Genomic DNA, 14,604 nt, shown 5'->3' with positions numbered 1-14,604 from the left:
TTTATTAATTAGGGACCTTTTGGACAGTTTATTAACACATGTTCAGAATGGAATAGTACCAGATGTGATTTATCAAATGTTACTAGGATGCTGGAAGCCATTAATGGATCACTTACTGGAGATTGACTGATGGCCTAGGGAGATGGAGACATTGCAGATGCATGCTGGGTTTCATGGCTGTACTCACTGTTTTCAGACTCAATTTGGAAGGTCAGAGCAGTGCTGAAACCCGTGATGCTATCAAATGGATAGTTTTCAGGGACGTCGAACTCTGCATCCACTTAAATTTTACTTTGTACAAATCTTATGATGTTACTGCTTGTGTACCTCTGCCTTATGTATTTTTAGTGGTAAATTTTACATTTTCTCCTACTATTTTTTGTTTTAATTGTCGCCTGTATTCTTTTTTTTATAATTTTATTTTATTTTATTTGTGAACATACTGTACAGAGGGGTTACAATTGCATGAGCAGGATAATGCATATATTTCTTACCAAGCATTGCAGCCTCCTCCTTTGTTTACCCTTCACATCACTTCCCAGCCTCCCCTCCCCCCCATCCTAATCCTTCTCTGTCCCCTCTCCCCCCCCCTGCACCGATGTTGTAAAGCTCATTTTGGACATGACAACTTGTACTTCTCATTGTTGCAACAGGTCCACCTGTATCCTTAAAAAACTGGGTTTTCCCCATCTCCTCCACAAGTTATACTGACATCAAATATAGTGAAAGCAGGGGTTATACTGTGGGGGAGGGACATACAAAGCAACAAAGAGATAATCTTCTAAATGCATTAGAAACACATGCATGAAAGAAAAAAAACATTAAAATACATATATAAGGGTTCATTTTCCTGACATCACATTATCTGCTTGACTCATAAATATACTAGATATTGCAAATAAGGGAAACCATCGGACCTATGTTTCTTTGGGCCTGGCTTACTTCACTTAATATAATTTTTTCCAAGTTTATCCATTTCATAACAAATGGGGCAATGTCATTCTTTCTGATGGAGGCATAGAATTCCATTGTGTATATATACCACATTTTCTTGATCCATTCATCTACTGAGGGGAATCTGGGTTGGTTCCATATCTTAGCTATGGTAAATAATGCTGCAACAAACATAGTTGTGCTGGTAGCTTTAGTGTGGTCTTGTTTGTAAACATTTGGGTAAATGCCCAAAAGTGGGATTGCTGGGTCATAGGGGAGCTTTATGTGAAGTATTTTGAGGAACCTCCATACTGATTTCCAAAGTGGTTGAACAAGTTTACATTCCCACCAACAATGAAGTAAGGTTCCTTTCTGTCCACATCCCCTCCAGCATCTGTTGTTGTTAGAGTTCTTGATTTTTTGCCGTTCTAACTGGAGTGAGGTGATATCTCAATGTTGTTTTGATTTGCATTTCTTTTATGGCTAAGGATGTTGAACATTTCTTCATGTGTCTATTGGCCATCCTTCTTTCTTCTTCAGAGAAGTTTCTCTTTAAGTCTTTCGCCCACTTATTTATTGGGCAGTTGTTTCTTTGAGGATTTGTTGTTGGGTGGTTTAATTTTTTGAGTTCCAAGTATATTTTAGATATGAGACCCTTGTCCGTTCTATGGCTAGTAAAGATCTCCCAATCCGTGGGCTTTCTATTGACCTTGCTAGCTATGTCATTTGCTCTGCAGAAGCTCCTCAACTTTATGCAATTCCATTTGTCCAAACTTTCTTTGATTTGTTGTGTTTCCAGGTCTTTATTAAGAAAATTTCAGCCTGAGCCAGGGAGACCTAGGGTTTCTCCTATTCCGTCCTGTAATGTTTTCAGAGTGTCTGCTTTGACTTCAAGTTCTTTGATCCATTTGGAGTTGATTCTGGTGCAGGGTGATATATAAGGATCTAGCTTTAGTTTTCTACATGTAGTTAACCAATTTTGCCAGCACCATTTACTGAAGGGCTGTCTTTCTTCCATTCTATTGTTTTAGCTCCCTTATCTAAGATTAGATGGCTATAGGTCTGTAGGTTCATTTCTGGGATTCCAATTCTATTCCATTGGTCCTGAGGTCTGTTCTTATGCCAATACCAAGCTGTTTTGATTACTATGGCTTTATAGTAGAGTTTGAAATTTGGTATTGATATTCCTCCAGAAGTGTTCTTTCCGTTGAGGAGCGTTTTTGCTATTCGGGGTCTTTTTTTGTTCCATATGAATTTTTGGATTGCCTCTTCTATTTCCTTGAAGAATGAGGGTGGAATTTTGATAGTTAGTGCATTGAATTTGTAGATAGCCTTGGGAAGTATTGCCATTATCACGATGTTAATCTTTCCAATCCAGGAGCATGGGAGGTTTTGCCATTTTTTAAGTTCTGTGTTGATTTCCTTTTTCAAGATTTTAAAGTTTTCATCATAGAGGTCCTTCACTTCTTTGGTTAAGTTAATTCCTAGGTATTTTATTTTTTATGGGGCTATTACAAATGGAGTTGCTTTCCTAATTTCAGCCACACTTTTCTCATTGTTGGCATACAGAAAAGCCATTGATTTTGGGGGGTTAACTTTATAACCTGCTACTTTGCCAAAGTTTTGAATCAGCTTGTGTCATTTGGGACTGGAGTCTATGGGATTCTTTAAATACAAGATCATGTCATCTGCAAAGAGGGAGAGTTTTTTTACTTCTTTCCCTATTTGGATCCCCTTTCTTTCTGCATCTTGTCTTATTGCTGTAGCTTGTCGCCTGTATTCTTGCATTAATTCCTCTCTTAATTTTAATGACAGTAATAGTACTATGATATTACAACAAAGAACTCATATTTGGCTACCTGTTAAATTAGGAAGAGAATGGTCCCAAAATCCTTTGGATAGTGTTGTTATTGAATTTTTTTACCAAACTACTTAAACGTACAAAGCGTATGATTGGAGCCATTATATGTGATCTTAAACTTAATTGCTATTAGCACTGTTGCTGCAGTGTCTGGAATTGCCCTATACACTTCCTTACAAACTAAGCACTTTGTGGAAGAATGGCACTGGGATTCACATGAATTGTGGGTCTCACAGGTAGAAATTGATGCTCTAATATAAACACAGATTAATATTCTTTTTTTTTTTTTTGGGTCCGGTCGTGCGGCCTGAACTCTGGGCCTGGGCACTGTCCCTCAGCTCTTCAGCTCAAGGCTAGCGCTCTACCACTTGAGCCACAGTGCCACTTCCGGCTTTTTTCATTTTGCTTATGTGGTGCTGAGGAATCGAACCCAGGGCCTCGAGCATGCAAGGCAAGCGCTCTACCACTGAGCCACCTTCCCAGCCCCATATTAATATTCTTAAACAGACAGTGGGATGGTTAGGAAAAATGTTATTGGTTGTGGAAAAACAGTTATTATTAAAATGTGATTGGAATTTTACTACCTTTTGCATTACTAATATAAAATATAATAAATCTATACATGATTAGAATGTAATACAGTAGTATTTATCTGGAAATTCTACAGCTGCTCAATTGATTGCTCAGTTATAATTTAATGTACATGATATTTTTGGTAAACAATTTACAAATGATGATGCTTCTAATATTGCTGATGCATTTATTAAACAATCGGAAGGGTTGGATCCGAAAGAAATACAACATAGCATTTTAAATACTACTAGTAGTATGGGAATCATGATTGTTTTTATTTTGTTTGCACTTGTACTGTTATATTTGATTTTTATGAAACCAATGCAAGCGTCTATGATAACGCTGTGGAAAGCTATTCTTTAAAAAAAAAAAAGAAAAAAGAATAAAGTTGTGAAGACTCAGGGTCTATGTTAAAGGGGCAGAATGATGCAGGCTCTGGCCTCAGGATTATCCGAGGGCTGTGTTTGAGTATTAAGAAACCTCTTGGATGCCGGGCTAGAGAGGGAAAATTTTCTCTCTCCCTGTCTCAAAACACATGTCACAGACTCCTGGGAGCTGAGGAAGTAGCTCTTCTGCTTGCTTAAGCATAGATAATCAGCTGGTCAAGCATTTTCCTGATATTGAAGAAGTGGTTTGAGCTTGCTCTAAAATAGGTTAGATAATAAAATACCAAGACATTGTCTCATAGGTCAAGTAAAAATGTATCTGTTGAAATTTTTGTGTGAATGTCTTCTGACCAAATCTTGGCAAAGATCATGCTTGCTTGTCTTTAAATACCACTGACAATAAAGCACAGCATTCAGTGGCAATTGCTGTTTGCACTCTGCATCCCTTATGTCTTGGTGATTTCGTTACCCTTACCCAGGGACCCCAACGCAATAGATGTTGACAAAAGCCCACTCGGGCAGGAAGGTTCCCTAGATTCTTATCTCCAATAAACTTCTCAGCAAAAGACAGACACAAGTGAGCTGAGGTTGAAATAGTAGGGCACACGCCTTGAGAATAAACAGGCTCAGAGAGAGTGTCCAGTCCCAGAGTTCAAGCCCTAGGACAAACCAATAAAACAAAAACAAAAATAAAAACAAATCCCAAACCTAGCATTTTTCTCACTGTATACAGAGGAAGTAATTAAGGGAAATTTCTTCCTGTGTTACATACAGTTAGAAGAAAGAAGATGTCACACAATTATTCTCTTCATACCATGTTATACCAAAGCCTCAAAAAATTGCCCTTTTTCGGGCTGGGAAGGTGGCTCAGTGGCAGAGCGCTTGCCTTGCATGCCTGAGGCCCTGGGTTCAATTCCTCAGCACCACATAAGGGAAATGAAAAATACCGGAAGTGGTGCTGTGGCTCAAGTGGTAGAGGGCTAGCCTTGAGCTGAAGAGCTGAGGGATAGCACCCAGGCCCAGAGATCAGGCCCCACTACCGGACCAAAAAAAACATTGCCCTTTTTCTAAATTTATAAATTAATATCATCCATTTGTTGGCAACTCTCTCTACATTATTCACATTATCATTTTATACATGAAGTGTTGTAATTATCTATTAGCTGAGTTCTAATTATAACTCTTATGAAAGAATATTCTAGGCAAATAGAATGCAAGAAACATTTGTAAATTTGTCAATTAAACACTGTACTTAAAAAGAATTTTGTAAGTATCTTATAGAATATGAAATTACAAACAAAACCGAAGTATTTATTTTAAATCTAAACTCCAATTTAGCAAGATCTACATAGTCCTTCATTAGATTAACTTTGCTATTTCCCCAGGCTTAAGTTTTTGTAATCCTTCATCCTTTCCTTGGAATCAAACAGAGTGATGATTACTTACTTTTTCAAATTTTGGATGGGAATCATGATCCATTTTGCATCTAAGGTTCTGTAATGAAGAGTGCATTTAAAACACAACTGAGGATTATATATGAGTTGCACTTCAATAGGAAACTTGACTTCTCAAAACATAATGACAAAATTAGCCCAAACGTCCAACTTTGTATTCCTTTCTTGTTTGGTTTATTTTATTAAGACAAAAGTATACTACCTGGTCCAGGGAAGGTATCACTGTGTAATTCCACTATCTAATCTCCTATCTTAATCTCAGTGCTAGAATTCTAGCCTTGTATCACATTGCCCCTCCATAGATTCTTGGTTTATTTAATCTAGATACAGACTAGCAATTCTGAACTTCTCCAGTAATATTATCCACTGCACTGCTGAGAGTGTTCATGTACTCTTCAAAGATGTTCTAACATTTGACACAGGATATGAATATTTTCAGATGAACCTGCAGGAGTCTCTGATTCATTCCTCCATGGATCTGATCCCTTTAATAATGAATACTTGACTCTCTTACTATCTCTGGTCCCTATCTATGTAGTATTCTTAAACTTTTTTGAAGAAAGTTCACTTGAGGATTTTCTAACATTAAAAATTATCAATTGATTCTAGTCTTACTCAGGACATATTTTCTATTGTTTTCTAACTTTTCCACATATTCTGAGAGTTGCTTCATATGTGTATTTGTGCACATATAAGTGCCTCTGTATATATGTGTATGATTGCATGTATGTATGTAAAGCCTCAACATCTTATTCAGCAACCTTGCTCATGACTGGTATTCCAATAGTTGAGCCATTCTTCCAATCCAACTTTTGGCTGGTTAATTATATATAGTTTCTCAAAGACTGTTCTGCCCAGGCTGGATGCAAACTGAACTTCCCAGACTACTTTACATTCTTAGGTTGTATTGCTCCAGTAGTATCAAATTTTAAATTACAAATATTTTGTGAGTGTAAAGGCTAAGGTGTAACATAGATTTTTAACAAATGGAAAGGTTTGGAAAAAATTATATTAAGTGAAGTAAGCCAGGCCCAAAGAAGCATAGGTCCCATGGTTTCCCTTATTTGCAATATATAGTATAGGTATGAGTCAAGCGGAAAAGGTCAGATAATGTGATGTTAGGAAAATGAACCCTTAAATATGTATTTTAATGTTTTCGTTTCTTTCATGCATGTGTTTCTAACGCATTTATAAGATTCTTTCTTTGTTGCTTTGTATGTCCCTCCCCCACAGTGTAACCCCCGCTTTCACTGTATTTGATGTCAGTATAACATGTGGAGGAGATGGGGACAAACAAGTCGTTTAAGGATTCAGGTGGACCTGTTGCAACAATGAGAAGTACAAAATGTCATGTCAAAACCAGCTTTACAATGTCGGTGTGGGGGGGGAGGGAGGTATAATTGGGTGGGGGGAGGGGGGAGGCGGGGAAGGGAGGTGAAGGGTAAAAAAAGGAGGAGGCTGCAATGCTTGGTAAGAAATGTATGCATTATCCTGCCCATGTAATTGTAGCCCCTCTGTACAGTATGTTCTCAAATAAAATAAAATTAAATTAAAAAAAAAGAATTTATATAAAGATAGATGAACATGCACATTACATATGCTGAGTGTACACTGTTAGAAATGTGATCCTAAGCTTGGTGGTGGTGAGATCTTCGGATAGGGTTAAAAGCCAGCCTGGACAGGAAAGTCCCAGAGACTCTTTTTCCAATTAACTACAAGAAAATTAAAAGTGGCACTGTGGCTCAAGTATAGAGCATTAGGCTTGAGCTGAATAGCAGAGGGACAGATCCCAGCCCTGTGTTCAAGTGCCAAGACCACCACCAACAAAAAATATATAAGTAAAGGAAAGAAAATAAATGTGATCTTATCCACCAGTTGATGGCTAGTATAATCCCTGCTCTCTCAGGATGGACTTTTTTTCCAATTAAGTCCATGCTCTTATATCTGATTTGCATTGGAAACAGAATTATGCTTCCATTCTACTGTCTACAAAGTTGCGTGATTAGCAAGCATGATTTAGAAAGGGAGTGGCCTCATACTTCGTGTTCCACGTAGGAGTAATGCTAAGTGACATCAACTGTATAGACGTCTCTTCAAAGAAGAAATATTAGATGTTTATTGGAAAGCTAGTATTTGACTTTTTTTTATTGTGAGAATACCGTACACAGGAGTTACAATTACACAGGCAAGATAACGAGCACATTTCTTATCAAGCATTGTTGCCTCTTCTTTGTTTCCCCTTCCCTTCCATTCCCATACCCCCTCTCCCCTCACCCTATCCTCCCCCCCCACCAAAGTTGTAAAGTTCGTTTTTCAACATAATGACTTATACATCTCATTGTTGCAATGGGTCCACCTGTATCCCTAAACGATTTGTTTTTAGAGAATATGTCCAGCAAAGATTCTATAACATAACTCAGCAAAAGTAGGTGCACTGAATCATTTTGGAATTAATTTTTTTGCTTGGGAAGATTATTGATCTTGTCGTTCCTTTTGGGAAAACTTAAAGTCATATTTCACTTTTTGTTGGTTGTGTGGCTTGAATTCTGATCCTGGGCAATGTCCCTCAGCTCTTCAGTTCAAGTTGAGCACACTACCACTTTAGCTACAGCACCACTTCCGGGTTTCTGGTGGTTAATTGAAGATAAGGGTCTCGTGGACTTTCCTGACAAGGCTTGCTTTGAACCACAATCCTCTGGTCTTAACCTCCTGAGTAGCTAGGATTACAGGTGTAAACCACCAACACCCAGCTCATATTTGCATATATGTGCACTGAATGACACTGTGTAGACAAAGAATGGAATTTTTAACCAAATGATAACATAGTAGATTTTCAGAAAAATTGAGGTAGCAGTAAATATGTCCTCCTTTTCCATTTTGTTACATTAATGACTCATGAGCTATGGGACCCTTACATTAGCATCCTGTGACATCTGTATAGGTGTATTTAGTATCAGGAAATGTTCATAGAGAAATGTAGAAAGAATGAGATTTTTAGAAAACAAAGGAGATAAGGTATGAAAGAACAGCATAGAAGGAGATACATTTATCATGCAGAGATTAAGAACTAGCCTAAGAGATTTAGAATGCTAAAGGCAATGAGGAAAAGCCTACTTGACAACTAGATCTTCAGTAACCAAAAATGGTTCTCTAGACCAGTTTCTGGTAAACTTAGTTACTATCATTTTTTCCTTCCAACTGGAGTTATTCCTTATTTTCTGTCACAACTATTAATTAACTTCTGCCTTTTTGGTGCCAAAACTGACCAGAAAGTTTTCAAAATCACACTTAGACTATTTTCACTTTGTGATTAGCAGTGATGACACAAAATCCTGGAATCGTTGAATTTCCAGAATTAATCTTCACCTAACATCTAAGCACATTCCTGGCATTAATTGCTGTGACTTAATGAACAAACCTTTTTTCAACACAGTATCCTAACATAAGTAAAATACATGAATTAGGGGCTATTGTCAGGTGTCAGTATGAAAGGAGCAATTATATATTTCAAGTATGGTTTCTTTATTTTCCAATTACTATTTTTTTGCCAGTTCAGGGGCTTAAACTCTGTGGTAGGGAATTATTCCTGAGCTTTTTTTTTTCTCAAGGCTAGCACTCTACCACTTGAGGCACAGCATTCCTTTCAGTGTTTTTCTTTTTTATGTGTTACAGAGGAATTGAACCCAGGGTTTCATTCATGCTAGGCAATCACCATACCATGAAGCCACATTCCCAAGCCCTAAGAGAATTTCTTAAAAAGGCATTACATTTTCATTCCGTAAGTATGTATCATAAGTTTGTCCAGGTGCTAGAAAATGATGCAGAAAGCAATACAATATAATAAGTCCAGTAAGGCTGGATGGACAATGAATTTCACAGTCTAGCCAGGGCCCAGTGGGTCTTACCTCAGGGAGCTGTTTCAACAGGCTAAGCGAGACAGCTCGTGACCCAGAGCCCACCTCCAAAATGAGAGGGTCACCTTGGATTCCAGCCATATGGGAATGCTGGGCCCCTCCTCCAGAACCCATTCAACCAGTTTTTGTGAAAAGAGAGAGAAAAGTCAGAATTACAATTAAGTCGGGTGGCGGTGGCTCAGAACTCTAATCCTAACTACACAGAAGGCTGATATATGAGGATCATGGTTCATAGCCAGCCCCGGCCGGAACCTCTCTGAGACTCTTATTTCCAAAGAACCACCAGAAAACCAGAAGTGGTGCTGTGGGCTTAAGTGGTAGAGCACTAGCCTTTTGCTGAGGAGCTCAGGAACAGCGCCCATGCCTAGGGTTCAAGCCCCACAACTGACAAGAAGTGGACTTCCTACCACAAGAAGTGGATTGAATAGCACCCATTGTCCTTGGGAGGATGGTAATGAAGTCAGGACGAGTTTCCTGTGAAGTTAAAATGATAAGGAGATCACCTGACTTCTCTGTGCCTCGGTTTCCCCAGATGCAAAACTCAACACAGTGAAGCATCCCCTTACTCATGGGGATAGGGTAATGATGAAAGAGAGCCATGTTTTGTTTCAAAATCCCCACCTGTTGCATGATTAATAACTGACCCCACCTGAGCCCTTTTCAGGTATCTTCCTGTCATTTGCTAACAGAATAGCCGAGAACCTTCTCAAAAGGCCACTCCCTCCATGCCAAGTCATGCTCCAGAGATTCTCTCTGTATAAATCCCTTGTTTCCTCAAAACTGTCCTGTGAAGAGAATGAGGTCTGATGGTTGTGGCCCTACCCAGAGCTTCACCTGTGGTCAAGAATCGGCTGCTGTTGTCTAAATGTTTGGGATAATCCATCTAAATCGATGACTGAGCATGGTGCTACATGTCTACCATCCCAACTACAGAGGACCAGGTCTGGTGGAGCGGTAGAGCATACCTGTCCCAGATAGGAGGACCTCAATCCAGTCCAACCAGAATCATATATTGAGTCTCTGTTTCAGAAATGCACAAGACAGAAAGGTGGCTCCTCAGAGCCAGCATGAGGAAACAAGCAGGGGGTCATGGTGCCCCCAGAGGGGTGTCTGACCTCGGGTAGTGGTGATTTGGGGGCAGCCACTCACCTGTGCTGCTGGGAAAAGCTGCTGGAGGCTGCTCCAGGTGGGGCAAGCATCAATGGCAGTGGCATAGCAAACAGATGGGCCATGAGCAAAGAACCAGGGCCAGGGACCAGGTCAGTGCTTTAGGAGGGCTGGTAGGCACCTTTACCTGAGGTTTGAAATCCTGCACCTGGGGAAGGGGGGAGGGAGCCAGGGTGTGGGCAGGCTTCTCAATTTCCTACTATAATCCAAAGTCGCTTGAGTCTCTTCCTCACCACTCAGCCACCTCTACCTTCCTCAACTGCTGGTAATGTTGTAAACTAACAGAGGGAATCCAGGTGCTACTGGGCATCACAGAATGTGGGCGTGGTCACCATTCTTGTATCCCATTGGTCAGAAAGAACCATGAAATAATGGGGGTGTGGCTGGATTTCTGTGATGCAAGCAGCATGGGTGGAGTCAAAAAGACAGCAGCTCCCGCAGCCCTTTTCCCAGGGACCAATTCAGTTGGAGACAAGAGGGTGACCTGCTTTAGCTGGATGGCTGCACAGATTGTTGTGTATGTCTGTTTGTTACCAGACCCGGACCTTGAACTCAGGATCTGGGAACAGTCTGTGAGCTGCTTTTGCTCAAGGCTCGCCTTCCACACTGGAGCCCTGGGCTTCTGGCTTTGTTGGAACTGAAGTTGGACAGAGGTCTCAAGGACTTTCCTTCCTAGGATGACTTTGACCATGATCCTCCCATTATAGCCTTGTAAGTATCAAGGAGGACTGTTGAGAGCCACTGGTGCCTGCCTAATCATTGGTCTTGCTGATACTCTTGGACAGACCGGTGCGTACCCTATCCCCAGGTTGAAGTGTTGGGAGCTGGAGCCCACAGTTGGAATCCTGGTCCTGCCACCTCCAAATGGCAGGAGATTCTAAGGAACTCATTCCTTTCCATATGAATACCAATGGAATGTGATGTATGTCCTGATTGAATGGGCAGTTCTTGAATGATTCTAGGATAAAATTATATACAATATATTATAGGACACTGATCGATTTTAGTTAATTCTTTATTAAGCATTTAAACAATCACATTCATAAAATTTAGACATAATAAAATACATAAGAATTGGGCCTCACATACTACAAAGGTGCCATTTTTCTGCCAGGTCTGGGTTTGAAATTCATGGTCTTAGTAACTCTGTTGCACTGTGTGGGAATGGGAAGCTGGCCTCCTTGAAATCAAGAAATTCCGGTCTGTTCCTTATGCCTAAAATAGATCCTCACCACTAGAAAATATCCTATTCATGTAGAATTTACATATATGATTTATATTTATATACATTGGTTGACTCCATATTGCATTCAGTATAGTTATTTTATTTTTTGTTTTATTCATGTATTGACCATTTATTTTATTGACTATTATGGAACATAAAACATTGATTACATTGATTACACAGGATATAGGTCTGCATATGTATTCCACTTCATACCTTACACCCAGAACTTTCAGAGAAAAGGAAAACATGTGTCACCATCATCTTCTTCCTCCACGATTCATTTTTGGTAGTGCTGGCATCTTAACTCAAGGCCTACAAGCCTACAAGGCCCAATTCATGAATGGGTGAGTGTTAGCATGCCATCCTGGGGCAAATTGAGCTGATAGGGTGTTCCCAGGACCTCAGATCAAGCCCCAGGGGTTACCAAAATAAGAAAAGATTGACATGCAGATGGCAGTACGCTAATAAATATATATCTTTATAGAGTGTCAAAGATGTTATATAAACTACATTCTTACCAATTCCTGGGTATTAATTGTGCCTCAATGTAGTTAATGTAATTAATGTAATGTAATTAATAAATTGTTTCCATTCTTAAACTATTAATGAAATCAATGTCCTGAATTTATTGCATTCCTTTAAGTAATAATATTCTTTCAATGCTTCATAAATATTAAATCAAATCAATCAGCCTCCTGAAATGATGCTGTCTAATTTTATAAAGCATCATCCATGATCAATTCATTCAACCCTGACATTGACAACATTCCATTGTTAATCCTGATAGTCTGGCAGCCTTCAGCAATGCAAGGTGAAGTACCCTTTGCAACAGTGTCATTCAGACCCATGATGGTCACCATGCAAAGGAAGAAAACGTAAAATGGCCATTTTTGTGCATTGATTTCCCTGCAAGGCCTGGGGGTCTAGGATCCCAGGAGGAGCTATAGATCTAGTGGCTGTACCCCAGCCTAGGGTTATCAAAGCTGAGGCAGAGTTGCCATAACCTGAGTTCAAGCGCCGTATTGAGAAAAGTAAAATAAAAAAATTAGCTCCCTGGCTTGCAATTCATGCTGTTTATTCTTCCAGGCTTTGGATTCGAACTCCGGATCTGGGTAAACCTGCAGCAATGGGGATGAAGATAAAAAAGTCAGGCCTGTTCACTAGTACTGAATTCAAGCCCCAGCCCTGGAAACATACTATTTATATACATTGTAAAGATAGGATATTTACTTACCTATAGATGTTCAACCATACATGTTTGGTGTGGTTGTTCTTGTATCTTTTGTTATATTCATTTATTTACCATTGATTGTACTATGATGAAACCCCTTCCATGTATTACATTGATGACATCCTTTCACAGAGCATATAGATTTATAGAAATGTTCTCCATCATACCAGGATTCTCAGGATCACCAAGGATATTCAGAGAAAAGGAAAACAAGTTTTACACTTCGCTTCTTACTCCACGATTCACTTGTTGGTAGTGCTGGGATCTTAACTCAGGGCCTAGTAGAACCAATTGGCCAATAGGTCAAGGTGAACACACTAACCTGTGAGCTACTAATGAGCTAGGCCATTCCCAGGATCTGACAGTGATCACCAGGGTGGTCCACTACAGTCATGAATTCATAATTTAAACATACGATCTATATTGACATAGTGTGTGTACAACATCTTGTGTTCGGTGAATTTCTCCTTATTTTGTTTCTACTTTATGGAGGTATTGTGTATTTTACTAAGTAAGGTGACAGGTTTAACTGTGCTGACATGGAGGACAACCTGTTCCCATGGTTATAGGGTTGCCTATGAATTCCCCTTCCTAGTTGAGACTCAGGACTTACACAGGAGATGAAAACATTTAAAACAACTGGCTTCTGACATCAGGATGAATATTTTTGTGAGTGACGGGATTTGAACTCAGGTTTCGATAGCTCTGTTGCACTGAGGGGGAAGGGGAAGCTCACCATCCTTGAAGACTATAATGTCAGGCCTGGTACAGGGCCTGATTTAAAGCCCCAGGACTGAACAAAATAGCAAACGCACCTTTTTATTTTTTTATTTTTATTTAAATTTTATTTATTTTATTTGTGAACATATTGTATGGAGGGGTTACAATTACATGGGCAGGATAATGCGTACATTTCATACCAAATATTGCAGCCTCCTCCTTTGTTTACCCTAGACATCCTTTCCCAGCCTCCCCCCTCCCTCCCCAATCCCAATCCTTCTTCTCCCCCAAAACCGACATTGTAAAGCTCGTTTTGGACATGATAACTTGTACTTCTCATTGTTACAACAGGTCCACCTGTATCCTTAAACGACTTGTTTTTCCCCATCTCCTCCACAAATTATACGGACATAAAATATAGTGAAAGCAGGGGTTATACTGTGGGGAAGGGCATACAAACCAACAAAGAAATAATCTTATAAATGCGTTAGAAACACATGCATGAGAGAAAAAAAACATTAAAATACATATCTAAGGGTTCATTTTCCTAACATTACATTATCTGACCTTTTCCGCTTGACTCATACAAATACTAAATATTGCAAATAAGGGAAACCATGGAGCCTGTGTTTCTTTGGGCCTGGCTTACTTCACTTGATATAATTTTTTCCAAGTTTATCCATTTCCTAACAAATGGGGCAATGTCATTCTTTCTGATGGAGGCATAGAATTCCATTGTGTATATATACCACATTTTCTTGATCCATTCATTAATTGAGGGGCATCTGGGTTGGTTCCATATCTTAACTATGGTAAATAATGCTGCAATAAGCATAGTTGAGCTGGAAGCTTTAGTGTGGTCTTCTTTGTAAGCATTTGGGTAAATGCTGAAAAGTGGGATTGCTGGGTCATAGGGGAGCTTTATGTGAAGTATTTTGAGGAACCTCCATAATGCTTTCCAAAGTGGTTGAACAAGTTTACATTCCCACCAACAATGAAGTAAGGTTCCCTTCTGTCCACATCCCCTCCAGCATCTGTTGTTGATAGAGTTCTTGATTTTTGCCATCCTAACTGGAATGAGGTGGTATCTCAATGTTGTTTTGATTTGCATTTCTTTTATGGCTAAGGATGTTGAGC

At 39.4% G+C, this 14,604-nt stretch overlaps 1 long non-coding RNA gene across 1 annotated transcript in view; it reads right to left on the bottom strand.

Moving 5' to 3' along the window:
- Positions 1 to 9,155, bottom strand: part of LOC138811588 (uncharacterized) — a 39,260-nt gene extending 30,105 nt beyond the window's left edge. Inside the window, exons 1-2 of the long non-coding RNA XR_011367436.1 lie at positions 9,113 to 9,155; positions 5,200 to 5,247 (exon numbers count right to left, since the gene is read on the bottom strand). This is a non-coding gene — a long non-coding RNA (uncharacterized lncRNA). The remainder of the gene's footprint in view (positions 1 to 5,199; positions 5,248 to 9,112) is intronic.
- Between the last annotated feature and the right edge of the window lie 5,449 nt (positions 9,156 to 14,604).

This window comes from Dipodomys merriami, unplaced genomic scaffold (assembly GCF_024711535.1).
Source record: "Dipodomys merriami isolate MVZ:Mamm:240054 unplaced genomic scaffold, mDipMer1.0.p SCAF_538, whole genome shotgun sequence".
Lineage (NCBI taxonomy): Eukaryota > Metazoa > Chordata > Mammalia > Rodentia > Heteromyidae > Dipodomys > Dipodomys merriami.
Note: the sequence above shows the minus strand (reverse complement) of the source record. Positions and strands in the feature narration are given on the sequence as shown.